Source organism: Tupaia chinensis, unplaced genomic scaffold (assembly GCF_000334495.1).
Source record: "Tupaia chinensis unplaced genomic scaffold, TupChi_1.0 Scaffold147282_1, whole genome shotgun sequence".
Classification (NCBI taxonomy): Eukaryota; Metazoa; Chordata; class Mammalia; order Scandentia; family Tupaiidae; genus Tupaia; species Tupaia belangeri.
In genome coordinates, this window is record NW_006207133.1 from 4,036,837 (window position 1) to 4,054,121 (window position 17,285).

The window sequence follows — 17,285 nt, forward strand, 5'->3', positions numbered from 1 at the left end:
AGGGAGAGGGAGAAAGTGCCTGGTCATGTGTGGTGGTCACAGCACAGTCCCTTCTCCACTTACACATTCTGTTGAGATTTGGCGCTTGCAGGCCCACATGCCTGTTGAGTTTACCAAGTTGCTGGGTCTAGGACTCAAAAGTCCTGCTCTTCACGGACTCCAGTTGTTTCTGAATAGCTCCCACTGTTACACTTGGAGGGTCTATATATTTTTTAATTAATACGTTTGTTGAAGAATAGTCTGAATGTTAGATAAAGAGAGCAGAGGACCAGAGAAAATAGAACTCTTCTATAATCAAGCTGAAGGTGTATAAGGAGGAGGAGGGGAACAAACAGACCCCAGTGGGGGGTCTAGCCAGTGCCAGGTAAATAACTGACCTGGGAGCTCGCCCATGCGCTGTCTCCTTTAGTGCCCCAATTCTTTTGGTACCTAAGAATATAAATGTGGGTACACATGTGCACATATTCCAAAAAGTAGAGGGGCCACTGGGCAAGAAGGTGTATGAGCTTCCCCACGGAGAGTGGAGAGAGAGAAGAGAATGCAGATGCTGAGTGTTGAAAGAGGGGAAGTGAGATGATTAAGATGGAAGCTGCAGCATCTTGGTATCTAGTCTGTAAGTGACGTACCATCACTTGTATAGGCACACAGACCGAACCTGGGTTAATGTGAGAAGGGACTATAGCAGCAAAATGCCAACTCAATTTCAAATTTATATCACTTAAAAAAAGTAACTGCTTATAATTTCCCTGAATGTTCACTTGGGAGTCCTTTTTTTTTAAAAAAAAAGAATTGAAATCTAAATGCAGAAAAAGATGATGTTAATTGATAATTGCTAATATACTGTTGTAGTTGCCTTTGTCAGGGCTTTGTGGGCAACTTATAATTTACAAGTTGAGTATCTCTAATCCGAAAATACAAAATCTGAAATGTCCCCAAATTTGAAACTTTGAGCATTGACATGATTTCATAGGTGGAAAATTCCACACCTGACCTTCTGTGATGGATCACGGCCAAAACATTGCAGTACAAAAATATTACATAGGATTACCTTCAGGATGTGAGTGTGTAAGGTGTATATGAAATGTGAGTGAATTTCATATTTAGATTTGGATTCCATCCTTAAGATATCTCCTTATGTATTGGGTTGTTGGAAAAGTCATGACACAAATGTCTAATATATTGTCGGAAGTATACTCCAGAATCAAAAAAAAAAAATCTAAAATTTGAAACACTTCTGGTCACAAGCATTTCAGGTGAGGGATACTCACCCTATAACATGTTTGAGACCCTTAGATTGGGAACTGACAACACATGTAAAATTAGGCCTGATCCAAATTAAAATATTTCAAGTTACGTAGTTTTACTTAGTATATGGCAGGAGTTGTAGGAGATGCAGTGATTTGGTCCTGTGTGGCTGACTACCTCTAAAGATTGTTTGCCTTTTGGATGAGTTTTCTATTCTATGTAACAAATTTCTACAAACTTAGTTTAAAATGACAGATGTTTATTATCTCACCCAGTTTCTGAGGTATAGGAAACTGGGCACAGTTTGGTTGGGTGTGTCTGCCTCAGAGTGTTTCTTGAGGTTGCAGTCATCTGAAGGCTTGACTGGGGCTGGAGGATCTGCCTTCAAGACAGTGAACTCACATGGTCATTGGCTGGAGACTTCCATACCATCTGAGCCTCCCGTAGGACTCACAATCTAGGCTGCTAACTTTCCACCCAAAGCAAGTAGTCTGAGAGAGAGAGTGAATATGATAATGATTAAGATGGAAGCTGCAGTGTCTTGGAATATAATCTGTAAGTGACGGACCATCACTGGTACTGCACACAGACCGAACCTGGGCTAGTGTGAGAAGGGACTCTATGCAGGGAGGTTGAGGACAATGGCATTCTTATAGGCTGACCACCACAATCTTTTTTAAGGTTTAGAACAGACATGATTGAAAAAAAAAATAGGGAACCAGCAGTTAGCGTAATGGCTATGTCGCTGGACCCCCATGTAGTCAACTGTGGTTCGCATCCCGGACCCGGTAGCTTAAAACTCACGCCGGGTGCGTGTGCGTGTGTGTCCAAGATCCCGAGAGGAGAATGGAGGAGAAGGGATTGCGGTGTGACCATCCCCCCTGGGGGGTGATTTCTCGCTTTCTGTCTCTATGTCTCTCTCTGTCTGTCTGGTGAGCACACGTGCCCTATAGCGAAAAAAAACTCTCAAAAAAACACAAAAAACAAACAAACCAAAAAAACACAACACTTTGTTTCAGATGCTTATTTAAGTAAGTAGTATGTAGGAGGTTGAAACATAGCTAGAGTTTCTACTACTCTAAAAACTTAGTATTATACTTGAAACTTTATGTTCTTTCTTCTGGTTCTTCATTGTCAGATGCTAGAATTAATTAGCCAAATATTCAGTAGCTTTGAAATTAGAAATTTCAATCTTGTTGGTCCCTAACCAAATGCAACAGTTGAGTTTTTTTTTTTTTCAATCCTAAAACAAATTGGCAAAAAATGATTGCCAAAATGATCTCATTGATGAAGAGCTTAAAATTAGTCACTAATTATCTGTGTACTGAAAAAAAGGACACTGGCAAAGTAGCTGAAAATATTTTGGAGAACTTAAACCCTATGACCTCTTCCCCTGTTTGTTTTTGTCTTTGGACAGTGTTTATTTTTATTTGCCTAGCAATTCTTTAATTTTTTTTTTTTGAATCCTCACACATTTTAATTACCCACCTGAACAAAAGGGCTTTATGTGTTTAGCCTCCGAATGAAATCGTTTGGTAATATCTACAGGTGGAAAGAGTTTAGGAGTCCTGAGCCTGAAGCCTGGCTAAATGACCTCTAAGTTTCCTTTCATCTCTAAAAATGATGATTCTAATATTTTTATATAACAAATATCCTTTGAGTCAAGCATATTTATAACAAAGGATTTCATTAATCATGTTAAATTGCACCTTAGAAGACAAAGGCTTCTGATAATTGCTTTTGTTCACCCCAATCCAGTTGAAGGTTGTTAGAATCACCATTGGGCAGAATTGGAAAGTCAGCACAATTTGCCTTCCTGTTTTTGGCTCCTTTCCCATCTTCTGCCTTAATTTATGAGCGTGTATCTTTCTTTTCTTTCATCCTTCCTTTCTCATAATCCCCTCCTTCCTTCCACAAGAAGGGATGGTGGTCAGTTATTTATTGCTGATTATCTGATCTTGTTGTTAGGACTGAATTTTAGCCAGTGAGGTACCTTAAGTAATACTTGCATATTAAGCCTTTTCAAAATCTCATATCTGTCCTTACAGTAAGATATACTATTTCTTCATGCTTTTTAATGTAGCCACTTTCCTCCAGCCACTGTCTCCCCTTGGCCGAAGCCCCATTGGCTCTGGCCAGGCCTGCCAAGTCTTCTACTTCTGCTCTTGGCCCCTCTGACGGGTTTTCCTTTTCAGAGCCAGATGATCTTTTTGATACGCACACCTAATTTTGTCACTCATTCACGGGAAGTACGTTGTGGTTTTCTAGGGCTTGCTGTAGAAGGTCTAAAATTCCTAAGTTTGGCCTATGAGATCTTGAATGGTCAAGCCTCACTTACCTCTAATACCATCTCAAATAGGCTTCACCTCTTTCTGCTCCAGACAACCATGAAAGTCTTTTCTCCGTTTTTTTTTCCCTTTTCCCTTTTTCTTTACTATTTTTAGGTTTTTGCCATATGGCACATGTGCTTGCCAGAGAGAGACAGAGAGAGGGAAAGTGAGAATTTACTCTCCCCAGGGTGGATGGCCACACCACAGTTTCTCTTCCGTTCTTCTCTTGGGATTTTCAGCATGCACACATGCCTGGTATGATTTTCAAGGTGCCAGGTCCAGAACTCTAACTGATTGACTGCATGGGAGTCTATTGCCTTAACCACCATGGCCCCTCTTTAAAGAGAGAGAGAGAGAGAGAGAGAGAGAATGAGAGAATGGGAATCCTCACAGAGTATCAGTTTCATGATCCAACCCCAGCCAGCCCCACATCATGGGTCCTTGTGTACTCAGGGAGGTCTCTGGACTTGAACCTGGAGCGTTCCCATGTGAGTCATCCTCGTGGAGCATTATGTTTTACAGCTGTAGTACCATCTGGCCCCCATTCCTCAGTTTCTTGACAATACCGTACTCTTCTTGCTCCAGGTCTTCCTAATTGTAATTTGGAAAGAGAGCAGAGCATGTGGAAGGGGAAGCGGGTGTGAAAGCACTTGGCATATTCCCAGGACGGAAAGAAAGCAAAGCCAGCTGGGGAAAGGTCTCTAGGCCCTGACCAGTGGAGGGTGAAGATTTATTCATGGCAAACCATTAAGAGGTATTAAGCAACTTTCACATACATTTTAATTTTTTTATTATTTACTTTATTTTAGAAAATTCACACCAGGGGCTTGGCTGTGTGGAGAATATATTGAAGTGGGGCTAAAGTGGCATGAGGATCAGGTTGGATGCTGGGGCCATTCTGCATCTGGTTGCTGGGCCATGGGTGTGGCAGTGAAGATGGAAAAGAAGTGGGTGGATTTAAAAAGTAGTGGGTCATTGGAAAAATCATGATGTATTCTTCTGTTTCTCTACACAAAAATGTGTCATGACTTTTCCAGTGACCCAATATTTTGGAGATGGAATCAAAAGAATTGGTCATGAATTGAGTCAGAGGAGAGACAAGGGGTGTCCAAAATGACTTTCAGGTTTCTGGCTTTAATAATGCCTTGGGTACTTACTAGCAGTTATTGCAGTAGCTACTAGATGGGAGTGGGGCAATGGAGAAGGAGATTTTAAGAGGTAAGAATCAGGAGTTCTGTTTGGGGACTGTTGAGTTTGAGATTCTTGTGAGACAGCCACGTGGGCAGAGGTGGCAGGGAGGCAGAGGGATATGACTGTAGAAATCAGGAGAGCGGACTGGACTGTGCCTTGCATGGTCGGAAGCTGGGCCTAAGCCACCGGCCTGGAGTGATTGTCTAGGGAGGGCACCAAGATGAGAGGGGTGGGAGACTGTTCTCAGAGGACTGACATTAGAAGCCAAGCAGAGGAGGAGGACATAGCCCAAGACCCCAAGGAAGAACTGGGAGAGCCACCTGAGAAGTATTAAACCCTGTGGGAAAGCATGGGCTCCAGAAACCAAGAGAGACCGTGGCAAGGAGAGCCAGGCCAAAGGGCACTCTTTGCATTGCCTTGCTGGGGCTCACCCCTTTCTAGGCAAAGTTTTATCACAATTGCTACATACCTGACTTAAAAAGGATGAGGGGACCAGCAGGTGGTCTGGTGGTAAAGGTGTCAGACTCCCACAAGGCCAGCTGCAGGCCAGCTCAGTTCATTCCAGGCGCATGTATGTGCATGCCCAAAGTCCCAGGAGGAGAAGGGAGGAAAAGGGACTGCGGCATAGTCATCCCCCCCGGGGGTGAGTTCTCATTCTGTCTCCACCGCGAGCATGTACCCTATTATGACAAAAACCTAAAAATTAAACTAAACTAAAATAAAAAGGGGGAGGAATAGAAGAGGAGAAGGAGAAGTTTTTGTTGGACTTTGCTACATGGAGTTTGTTGGTGACCTTGACAGGCCCGGTTTCTGTGAAGTTACATCTGGGAACATCCAGGGAGGAAGTCAGATTTCAAAAATACATAGAGAGGGAAGGAAACACAGTTTCTTGCTGTTCAGAGAAGACCAGAAGCATCCCCTGAGATTGGTTTGTAGTGTAGAATTTTGGGTTCCACTCCAGACCTACGGAGTCAGAATATGCATTTCTACAAGATCCCCGGGTGTTTCTATCTGCACTGAAGTCTGAGAAGCACTGGTGTAGATAACCAGATAGCCCCCGAGTGGAATTGTGTCATTCGTTGGAGGGAATCCTAGGAATGAGGGAGGAGTGAGGATGCCTGCTGCACTTTGGGGAGCCCTTGGCCTGGCTGTCTGCTGTCTTCCTAGAGAAGGGTGGGCCCTAGATGGTGCTGGGGAGGTGGGCGGCTCCTTGTCCAGTTCCCTAGTGCTTCCCTTACATTAAGCTGGCAGCCAGGAAGAGCATGAACAGCTGCTCCTGTTAGCCCTTTCAGGAGCGGCTGGGAGATTTAGGACAGGGATGTCCTGCATGGCCTGAAGGTGACTGACAGTGTCTTTGGGGGCACTAGAGAAGGAAGAAGGGGGTAAAGGACCTCTGCTGATGGGAAGAGCACTCCTTGGCTCATTTCTGCGTGGGAGGTGCCTGTGTGCCCTGTTTCCTCCCTCGAACCTCTACAGTTGTCCTGTGAGATAGACAGGGCGTCATTGTCCCTGAACAGGTGGGGGCTGAGGCACAGGGTGCAGGGACTTGGGGAACTGTGTGGTGACTTGGGGGCTGACTGTGCTCTCGGTGCAACTCTGGCCGGAGGAGTGCGGCATCTCTTCCTTCTCAAAGGACTGGCAGCTCGTCCTGCCTTAGCGCAGTGCTGGCAAAGGCCAATTTCTTTCTCAAGACTTTCTCGAATATTAGAGTGATATTCAAAAAGCAGTTAAGCACTAACTCAGAACTTATTTTGATAGGTGTTTCCTCATTTACTTCATAACAACCCTGAGGATAGAGCCGTCCTGTGTTTTATTTATAAATCGGGCTGAGACCAAGAAACATTAAATTATGGAACCAAAGCCATTAACTTCCTAATGGCAGGCTTCAGAATGCAGGTCCCATGTTTTTCTCCTGTCTCGTACTGTAAGTGATATATAACTACCTTTTAGAAGTTGTAGTGTATAATCTATCATCTGAACCATTTTTCACGTACAGTTCAGGGGCGCCGAGTACATTGACACTATTATGCAACCATCCTCACCACCCATCTCCAGACTCTCCTGCCATCCCGTGACTCTACTACCCGCTAACCACTAACTCTCCCTGCTTCTCTCTCGTGGCCCCTGGCTACCACCGTTTCATCCCCGTCTACGAATCTGGCTGTTCCGGTACTGCCTATCAGTGGAGTTGTGCAGTCTATGTGCTTTTGTGACTGCTTATTTCACTTAGCATGTCCCCAAGGTATTTCCATTTGTGTGCCATGCTTTCTTTGCTTATCTGTTGGTGGTGCTTGGGGCTTCACCTTGAGGCTGTCATGAAGCGTGCGATACAAACACTGGTGTGCCAATGCCTGTTCGCCTTTGCTATCAGTTCTCTGGGTGTGTAATAACTACTCTCTGTGTATTCCTTCTCAGGTTTTCGTTTTAGAACTTGTCCTCTATGGTGCACATGCTATTTACTACCTACTTAATGAACCTTTGACCCATAGGTCTGTGTCCTTGAAATAATTTTCAGTAGTTTGCACCATATTTGAAGGCCTTACTCACCTCACCCCAATCCACTAATGGAGCAGCAGACAGTGTAGTGGCTTAGAGTGTAGACTCTAAAGCCAGACTTCTGGGGTTCAACCTCAGCCCCGCCATCCACTAGTTGTGTGACTTTGGGTGAGTTCCACAAGCTCTGAGAGCATGCAGTAAACTAGTGATGCTGTGGAAGTAATAGTAAAATCTGTTTAAATATCTAAGCGGGAGTTTATGGGGTAAGAAACAGATATTGTAATTCCAAACTTGACCTTGGGCTGCTGAGAGGCGAAGTAGCCCTGTTGTCTCCAAGGCTGCTTTTGCAGGTAGAAGGAACTTCAGAGTGAGTCTCTATAAACTGGTAGACCTCTCTAAGCCTAGCAAAATGCCCAGATTCCATGGGGAGAGTAGATTGGGAAGGTGGGGTATGGTGGGAATTGCGAATTATTCCCACTGTTCTGATTGCTTTAAACTTCAGGACCGTCATCAGGTGAGTTAACATTGCAGAACTTACCAGTTACTTGTTCTCTTGAGGTCCCATAGACCAGATGGAGAATTCCAGCACTCTATGCATGTGTACGAATTTATGTGTGTATATGTCTATGTATTTTCCCCTTTATTCATGATAAGGCCTGCATGCACATAGAGAAAGAGTAGGGGGCGGGGGAGAGAGAAAGCACCTTCCACAGGGTCTGCTTACTCTACAGTCCCCTTCCTCTAGCCTGATGGATCTTGGGCATTTGCACACAAACAGCAGGCCTCCAGGGGCCTCAGACCTTGCAAGCCCCTTCCAAAAGCAAATGATTTCTCTTCTGCTCCAACTGATAGCTAAGATTTAGAAATGTCCAACTTCTGATTTTTTTTTTTTAGAGATGCCAGAAATCTGGATTTTATGTGAAATATCTCTTTTAAAAATGTTAATAGCAATATCAGTTTCTAAAGCACTGTGAGTGAATGAAGCACATCTGTAGACCACCAAATTTGTATAGATTCACAGCCAAGTGGTGAAAGCTGATCTTCAGCAAGAAAAAGACGAAGCCAGCCCACGGAGAGGAGCACAGTGGTAGTCCTGGCAGCGTTCAGGGTGCTGGTTTCAGCTGCTCCTGAGCCCTGGCTGCAGCCGTGACCTCCTTCCTGTGACTTGGCCTTTCATTTCTTTGCTGAGTTGATGACATACACTTACTGTCTGCTGGTAAATTCCCCTGTGTAATATGAACTCCTTTACTTAGCTTTCTTTTTAGTAGAAATGTTCAAACACACAAAGAGAATAGTACAGAGAAATACCTTGTACCCATCAGTCAGCTTCAACAAAGATCAATTTATGGTTAATCTTTTTTTTTTTTTTAATGTTTATTCATCTCCTCTTCTGAGAGGGAGGTGAAGAAGAGAGAAAGAGGGGTGCACCCCAACAGTGTCTTCACCCTGCGATCCACCCCAGTGTCAGCTGGCCTGGATCATAGGCACACATGCGTCCCTGGTGTGCTCAGGAAGGTCTCAGGACACAAAGCAGAGCCCTTCCTGTGTGGGTCTGGCAGTGTGATCCCTGCACCGCTGCCTGGCCTCAGTTTATGGCTAATCTTATTTCATCTCTATTTCTGTTCTTTCTCTTCTCTATTAATTATTTTGAAGCATATCCTATAAATCATTTCATTTGTAACAGGATTGAGATATTAAAACAGCTTTTAAACAGTTTCTTAATATGATCAAATCTAGTCAGAGTTCAGATTTCCTCAATTTAAAATTTTTATTTGTTCAATCAAGATCAAAGTATGGTCTGTGTCAGTTGGTTGAGATGTCTTGGTGATCTCGTAAATTACAGGTTCCCTTTCCATCTCTCTCTTTTCTCCTTGAAATGTGTTTGTTGAAGAAACCGGGTGGTGTGTTCCGTGTGGCTTCCTATAGTTGCTCTGTTGCTGATGGTGTATCCCTGGGGTGATGGGGACATATTCTTCGGGGCCCTATTGCTCTGGTCAATTGGTATGTAGGTTTGGAAGCTTTATCGGCAGGACTACATCAAATGGTTACTTGCATTTTTCAAGATGCTCTTTTCAGGCGTCTCTTTTTTTGTGGTGTTAGTAACCAATGGTAGGTACCCTGTGCCTCGATTTCCAGACTTAGAGTGAGATGCCAAGTGCCGATAACCCTGATTCTGTCATCCCTCACTTTGATAATCCACATCTAGAAAGGAAAACCATGTGGCAGCTGTTACTTGGTTACTTGGCAGTACAGTTTGTACTGGAGGAGGAAGATACATTTTTGTTTCTTCCCTGTTATTTGTCAGTTTTAGAAACAATGAGTTGTTTCACTGGTCCTCCAAAGGTGACCACTGAGGCGCTTTTTTAGTATCATTATGAACAAATTTGGGGTGTTTCGGTCCATTGCAGTTATCATTATTGGTCTTTTAAATAGCCCATCTTTGGCCACTCTCTTCAAACTGAGCACGTGTGTGGGGGCATGTACATAATTTTAAATTATTGTTGTTGTGTCGTTGAGAGCATTTATTGTTGAACAACACAAAGGACTTCTGGGAACAGCTACTATTTTAATGAGTTACTGCCTAGACAGCATTTCCTTAATGGGATGTAGATAAGAAATGCAGTATAGGATGTGTTAGGGAGCATTGTTTAGAGTTTAGAATGTGTCCTCATTTTTACTTCTTAAAGCCATTCACCATTCATTCATCCCTTTACTCATTCTCTGGGTATTTCTAGGTTTCTAGTAAGTGTAAATCAGAATTATAGTCCCTGGAAATACACACATGTATGAGATACAGCCTTGCTGCCCGTGGGTGCACGTGATACATTTCCAAGAAACCACGGGATTTGTGGGGTGTCACTAGAATGACAGTGGGTAGGGATTCTAGAATGACAGTGGGTAGGGTCTTGCTTGACCATAACTTAGATCAGGTAGTTCTAATTTGGATTGGAACAGGAAGGAGTATGAATAATTAGGATTTGTCTTGGCACTTAGCACAGTACTGCTTAAACATTATTGTGTAGAGGGATCGATCCCCTTTGGACCTTGCTAAAACACAGATTTTGGTCCTGGGATAGAGCCTGAGATTCTGCATTTCCCACTAGCTCCGAGATGCAGGGTGCATGTTGCTGGTCACTGGGCCACGCTGAGTAACTAGGACTTAGAATGGAGACCTGAGTGTGACATCATTATACTTGTCTCCACAGACTTGAGGGACTTCTTGGGAAGAAGAGTTCCTAGTAACTTCACATGCAATCCAGCTATTCGATTTTTTTCTTTTAAAAAATTTATTTAATGCAATTTGTTATTCTTTTAAAATTTGACCAGAGAGTGAGAGAGAGAAAGGGAAAGCAAGAAAGCAAGCTGCCAGGCCGAGGACTTGAACCACGGTCAACCATGTGTGGCAAGTGCCTGGTGTTGACATTCGTAGCACCACATGTTGGACTCTCTTTGGCCAGGATTTTGTTTTGTTTTTAGGTAATTGTCATCTAGATCCTTACTGTGACTAGGAATTGCCTGGCTAGGGGCCAGCAGATGGCATAGTGGTTATGTACATACTGAACTCCCACATGGCCGACTATGTTTCGAATCCTGGACCCGGTAGCTTGAAACTCACACCAGGCACATGTGTATTCTTGCCCAAGATTGTGGAAGGAGACTGGAGTAGAATGGATTGCAGCATGGCCAACCCCCTGGGGGTGATTTGTCACTTTTCACACTGTCTCTTTTTCTCTCTCTCTCTGGCAAGTACATACACCCTGGGGCAAAGGCCTCTTTAAAAAAAAAAAAAAGAATTACCTGGATCATTTTTTCCCCTGAACTATTGAGAATAAGTTGTATAAATCATTGCCTTTAACTTCTTAAATACTTCATTAAGTATTTTCTAAGAATAGGATATTCTTAGTCTGACTTTGGTCCAGTAATTGGCCTCAGTGAATTTAACATTGATACAATTCTTGAATCTTGAATCTACGTTTTTATTCCAGTTTTGTCAGGATAAAGTGTAGGATCATGTATTATTTAGTTGTCAATCTCTGGTGCTCTTCAGTTGGAACATTTTCTTTTTTATCTTTAAAGAATGATTTTTTGTAACCTTATTTATTTATTTACTTAAATAAATAAATAAATTTGACCAGAGAGGGACAGAGAAAGAGAAAGAGTGAGAAAGCAAGCCTCCAGGTCCGGGACTTGAACCATGGTTGGCCATGTGGGAATCCAGCGCCCTTAACCACCACACCAACTGTCGGCCCTAGTTGGAACATTTTCAATACTGTAGAATCTATATCATTGACATTTTAAAGAAGTATAGTCTACTCTTTCACCCTTAATAGATTTGTCTGACACGTCCTGATAGTTAAGTCCCTTCCCAGGACACCATTCCTAGAGGGGTATGATATCTACTCGCCCCTCCTTGCTGATATTAATTTTGATCATTTGATCCTAGTGTTACCCAGTTTTGCCATGCCATGCTCATTTTCCCCCTTGCAACTAGTAAGTAATTAGGGCAACCTGTAGGACCCCAGGCGTATCCTGTCTCTCATTGAAATCCTCGGCTTAGATTTAACGTCAGTCATGGTTCCTGCCTGATCCCTCTTTCGTGTGATGGTTGTAAAATGCTGATTTTACACCTCAGGTATATCCTCTTCTATCAGCCTGCCTTCAGCTCTGCTGACAGCAGTGTTTACTATAGGTATAGATTTATGGAATCCTAATTTTTTAAGGTCTCTCTTTGGTACTATCATTAATTTTTTTTGATGTTTAAATTGTCCCAGATTTAGGATTGCCATATGTTTTGGCTATCATTTTTTAAAAATAATTATTCAACTTGATTTATTTGATTTAAGCAAAGAGGAACAGAGTGAGAGAGACAGCAAGAGAGAGAGAGAAAGTGAGAAAGCAAGCTGCCAGGTCTGGGACTTGAACTGCAGTCAGCCATGTGGGAGTCCAGTGCCCTTAACCACTATGCCACCTGCCAGCCCCTTAGCTGTCATTTAAAGGATTAAAAATACAGATAATTTTGGGAGAGACCCAAATATTATTATTACCTTTAATTCTTAGTGCCTGGGAAAAAAGTGCTAAATGCAGGCATATAGTATTTGACAGTTTGTCACGGGCTTTGGTCTGCTATATTACCCAGGACTCTGAATTGATGAGGGAGACTGCAGATTAGGTTTCCCCTGAGCTTTCAAATTTCATTTGATTTTTCATGACATACCTATGATGAGGCAAGGTGGCATTTAGACTACCTACCAACCCATTTCCTCCTTTCTTAAAGTTCATCAAAGACTAATGGCTGTACTAGTTTATGGGACTAAAGCTCACTGGAAACCACCCATTCCTCCCAACACACTTACATGGTTTATAGGAGGGTACTTGAAAACGTTTGGACAAGTGGAGCTAAAGTACAAGTTTATTTTGGTGCAAAAATTTTGAAGTTTGTGCATAGTTTTTTTTCATCCTACTCATTTTCCATGTTTTTTTTTTTTTTTTTTCGGTATGGAGCATGTGTGCTCTCCAGAAAGACGGAGAGAGACAGAGAAACAGAAAGCGAGAAATCACCCCCGAAGGGGGGATGGCCACGCCGCAATCCCTTGTCCTCCATTCTCCTCTGGGGATCTTGGGCACGCACGCACATGCACCCGGTGTGAGTTTAAGCCACCAGGTCCGGAACTCAAACCATGGTTGACTACGTGGGAGTCCAGCGACATAGCCATTACGCCAACTGCTGGTCCCTCATTTCCCATGAATTTTAAAAGATACTCCTCCTCAGCATATACTGTGGTTTGCTTTAAAACTAACTACATTGTATTTCTCAAGTGATGTGTGTTCTGGTATTTGGCTAAGTGGTGAGTGATCGAGAGCCCTGTCTAGTATTAAGGTATCACAGAGCATCACATTGAAAAGTCATTTTCCAGATTGCTTGCCTCCTCAAAAGCCATCCAAATGATGCATTCTCAGTTTGGAATGTCTTGCTTTTTCACATGGGAGGATGTGTGGTTAGGATTCAGTGCCATGCCAACTGGGGCTAGAGGACCTGCCCCACAGTGGTGCTTTATTTCCTCTAGGATGAAGCAGAGTTCCTTAGCTAATACCTGGGGTCCATTTGTAGACAATGGGGCTGCCTTTCCAGACTCAGCTCCTGGTTCCCCAGCGCTGTGCCTTCTGCGTCAGTGTCATCTGGCACACTGCCGTGCTTGGGCCTCTGCTGCCGCGCACACACTCTCCATTACGCTGGCACGCTCCCCTCTCACCCCCATTTGCTGCGTAGACTCCACTCAACTTCCGATTCTTTTCAGGGAATTCATTATGCTTTCCATCATTATCATCATGTGTGAGAAATTATGTTAAGATGCTTTATTTATCTCAGTCTTTTCCCTAGGAGACTGACTTTTTTAAGACAGACTCAAAGCTTGGCACAACTAAACTGGGGCTGGCTCCGTGGTGTTGGTGTGGTGGTAATGTGCTGCAAGGACAGCTGGATCCCACATGGCAATGGCAGTTCACACCCCTGACCTTGTCTGCCTGAAACACACCAGTCGCCGTGAGTGCTCCAGAGCCAGCGAGCTGGACAGTTGGAGGAAAGGGATCACGGCATGACCAGACCCTGTGCAATGTGCTCCACTATGTCTTTTTTCTTCTCTTTTCCTCTCATGTGCCTGTGCGTATGCTCTATCATGAATAAAGAAAAACATTTCAGTCACATTGTGGGGCTGGAGAGTGGTACAGAGGTCAAATGCGATGCTTTGAGAGGCTGGCCCACGTCGGAAGATGGTTTCCATCTGGACACCATCATGAGTGTGCCAGGCACATGTGTGCCCATCATCCAGAGCAGGGTGAAGCTGAGGTGGACTGTGGCATCAAGTCGCTGCTGGGTGCTGTTTCTGTCTTCGTGCTCTCTCTCGTAGAAGTAATGAATACAACTTCTGACAAAATGAATCAAACGACGCAGCTTCCATGCAGGTGGGTACAGACATGTGGGAGGGTGCTGTGTTAGTCTGCTCTGGCTGCCATAACAAAATACCACAGGGGGTGATTAAACAACAGAGTTATTTCTCGAAACTCCAGAGCTGGAAGTGCGAGATAGGGTGCCGGCATGGCGGGGTTCTGGTGACAGCTCTCTTCCTGCCTTGCAGATGGCTGTGTGCCTTCTCGCAGTGTCCTCACATGGCAGAAAGAGAGCTCTAGTTTCTCTCTTTCTTTTTGTGTAGGTGCATCAGTTCTCTAGGGTCCAGGCTTTGCTCTTCATTTTATTTGTTGTTATTATTTTTAATTTGACCAGAGAGAGAGAGAGAAAGAGAGAGGGAAAAGGAGAAAGCAAGCTGCCAGGTCTGAGACTTGAATCATGGTCGGCCATATGGGATTCCAGCACTTTAACCACCAGGCCACCTGCTGGCCCTCCTTATGTAACTTTAATCACCTTCATACAGGTTTGCTCTGCAATGTCCTCACAGGGGGGTTAGGGATTCAACGTATGAATTTCAGGGAGGTGGGACACTATTCAGTCCGTAGCAGGTACAATCACTATGTTGTAAGAGGTTCTGACTTTAATACAGGAACCATGCCAGCACTTGGTATTATAAACCCAAAGATCCCTTGTTGGAAAGTCTATGTTGTGGCAGTCATGAATTGACTTTGCACCTTTTTTTTTTTTTTAAAGAGATTCTTGCTGTAGGGCGTGTATGCTTGCCAGAGAAACAGAGACAGAAATCAAGAAATAACCCCCAGGGGGATGGTCCCTTCTCCTTTGTTTTCCTCTCGGGATCCCGGGCATGCATGTACACATGCCTGGTGTGAGTTTTAAGTCTCTAGGTCTGGGACTCAAACCACAGTCAGCTACATGGGAGTCCAGTGATGTAACCATTATGCCATTTGCTGGTCTCCTGCTCTGTACCCAAATTACTCATGCAGTAGATTAGTAGGCTTGCCAGTGATCCCAGTCCCTTAGGTATAGTTCTTAGATATTCTGACATTATTAGTGAAGTCAGTGGGGGGAAGTATAATTGCTTTGGAAAAAGTGGGGATGCAGTTGGGGATGACATGTACTGATAGCAACTTACACCGAGGTGCTTCAGAAAGTCAGCTGCATTGATGGGTAGAGACTGGTGGCACATGACTGAGTGTGCAAATGGAGGGAAACATTGCTTGTAGAACCCAGATGCTGGGTGTATCCGCTTATGTGCAGTTCTTTCAACTTCTTTGAATGTTTGAGACTTTTTAGGATAAACTGTGGAGGAAAAGGATATCTGTATTTTTAAGAACACATTCACTGGCCAGACATATCTATTGTAAATAATTTGACATTAACATGAACTTCCTAATCATCAATGGTTTCTTTCTTCCTGGTATTTCTTTTTCTGTTAGTAATTCTTTCAAGTCTCAGTTGGTATGTTGCTCCCTCCAGGAAATTTCCTCTGACCTTCTGTCTTATTTGGGTTCTCTTCTCTGTTCCCAGAGCATCCCCGTCTACTTGTGCCATAGCCTTTATTACCTAGGACTGTAATCATTTACTTACTGTCCCAACCACTAGACTTGGAGTTTCATAGGTCAAAGACTACTTCTGGAATGCTTTTGGCACAAATAAAAACAACAGTAAGAGGGCTAGCAGGTGGTATGGTGACTAAGATGCTAGACTCCCACATAGTGGACTGTGATTCGGCTTGAAAATTACTCTGGGCCCGTGTGCACGCATGCCCCAAATCCTGAGAAGAATGGAGAAGGGATTGCAGTGTGGCCATCTCCCTGGGGAGTGATTTCTTACCTTCCTTCTCTCTGTCCGTCTCTGTTTTTCTCTGGTGAGCCCATGAGCCTTATGGCAAAGACAAGTGAAACAACAACCGTAAACAGCTGATCGTGGCTTGCGTGGTTGCTGGTTCTGTCTGCAGTAACTAGGGTGTGGTGATGGGCGTTGCCAGCTTGGCTGTGAGGCTCCTCTCCTTCCTCTCGTCTTCCTCTTATCATGCTTAGTTGGCTGAAGTAGTGATGTGGATTGGAAATAGCCACTGTAGCTATTCCGTTTTTAAACTACAGGATAATATTTTAGCAGAAATCTGTAGATTTATTAAATCTTCCAGTTCACTTCTGTTTCTTTTAGAAATTGACTTTATTTTTTGAAAATGGCAGTTCAGAATTAGATGTCTACATGTGTTTGAAAGGACCTTCCCTCCCAGCCTGGAAAAATAGTTATCCATTTTTATACAACTGTAATAATGTATAGAAACAAGGCTGCTTCAGGGAGATTATGTGACTGATTGATGGTCTGGGGGTTGCAGCCTCACTCACCAACTTCACCTCTGTGGCAAACAGTCGTAGAAATGAGATCAAAAGTGGTTTTACATTCCTAAACTGAAGCCTTTGAGAGGGGGTACCCTTTATCCCATTTATTCTATTTTAGTCACAATTCAAATGTGCTCAATAATTACCTAGTTAATTGCTTAGTTCAGTTATTAAAAAGCACATAATTAGCAAAGGGGGAGTGGAAATAATGGCTGGTTAGGCATATAAACTGAGGGTCAAGTGTAAGGGGGAGGACGTGCAGACGTGTGATCTGGACTCAGAGTAGCCCAAGGTGGGGCCCACAACTGCAGTACTGCGGATGATGACCCACAAGTGGCAGAGGCAGGCTTGTTTATGTTCAGTCTGTGTCGATTCAGAAAACAGACATGACACATGAAAAGTCACTTGCAAAGCTACATAAATACAATATTAAACAGGTTTTAAATGTGTATGGGAGTATATAGATCAAATTACTAGGAGAAAATTATGGTGAATATCCTATAGGATCATAGGTGCTTTTTTTCTTAAAGTTTTTCTTGGGCTAACCCATGGCATGGTGGTTAAGGTGACTGGATCCCACTTGACTATGCGTGTGATTTGAGTCCTGGACCTGGCAGCTTGAAAAACACGGGCACAAGTATGTGTACGCCCAAAATCCTGAGAGGCCAGATTGTGGCGTAGCCATCCTCCCAGGAAGTTATTTTCCACTTTCCTTCTCTCTGACTCTCTCTAGTGAGTGGACATACCCTA

The 17,285-nt window shown here is 43.6% G+C and overlaps 1 protein-coding gene across 3 annotated transcripts in view; it reads left to right on the forward strand.

Annotated features, from left to right (window-relative positions):
* Window positions 1-4,160: 4,160 nt before the first annotated feature.
* RALB (RAS like proto-oncogene B) overlaps window positions 4,161-17,285 on the forward strand; it is a 35,598-nt gene continuing 22,473 nt past the window's right edge. For 2 of the 3 annotated variants that reach the window (XM_014584592.2, XM_006169577.2), the window contains exon 1: window positions 4,161-4,329. The gene's annotated coding sequence lies outside the window, so the exon portion shown is untranslated. Of the gene's footprint in view, window positions 4,330-14,109; window positions 14,223-17,285 lie in introns of those variants that run through there. The other variant, XM_027768698.1, reaches the window with a different exon arrangement.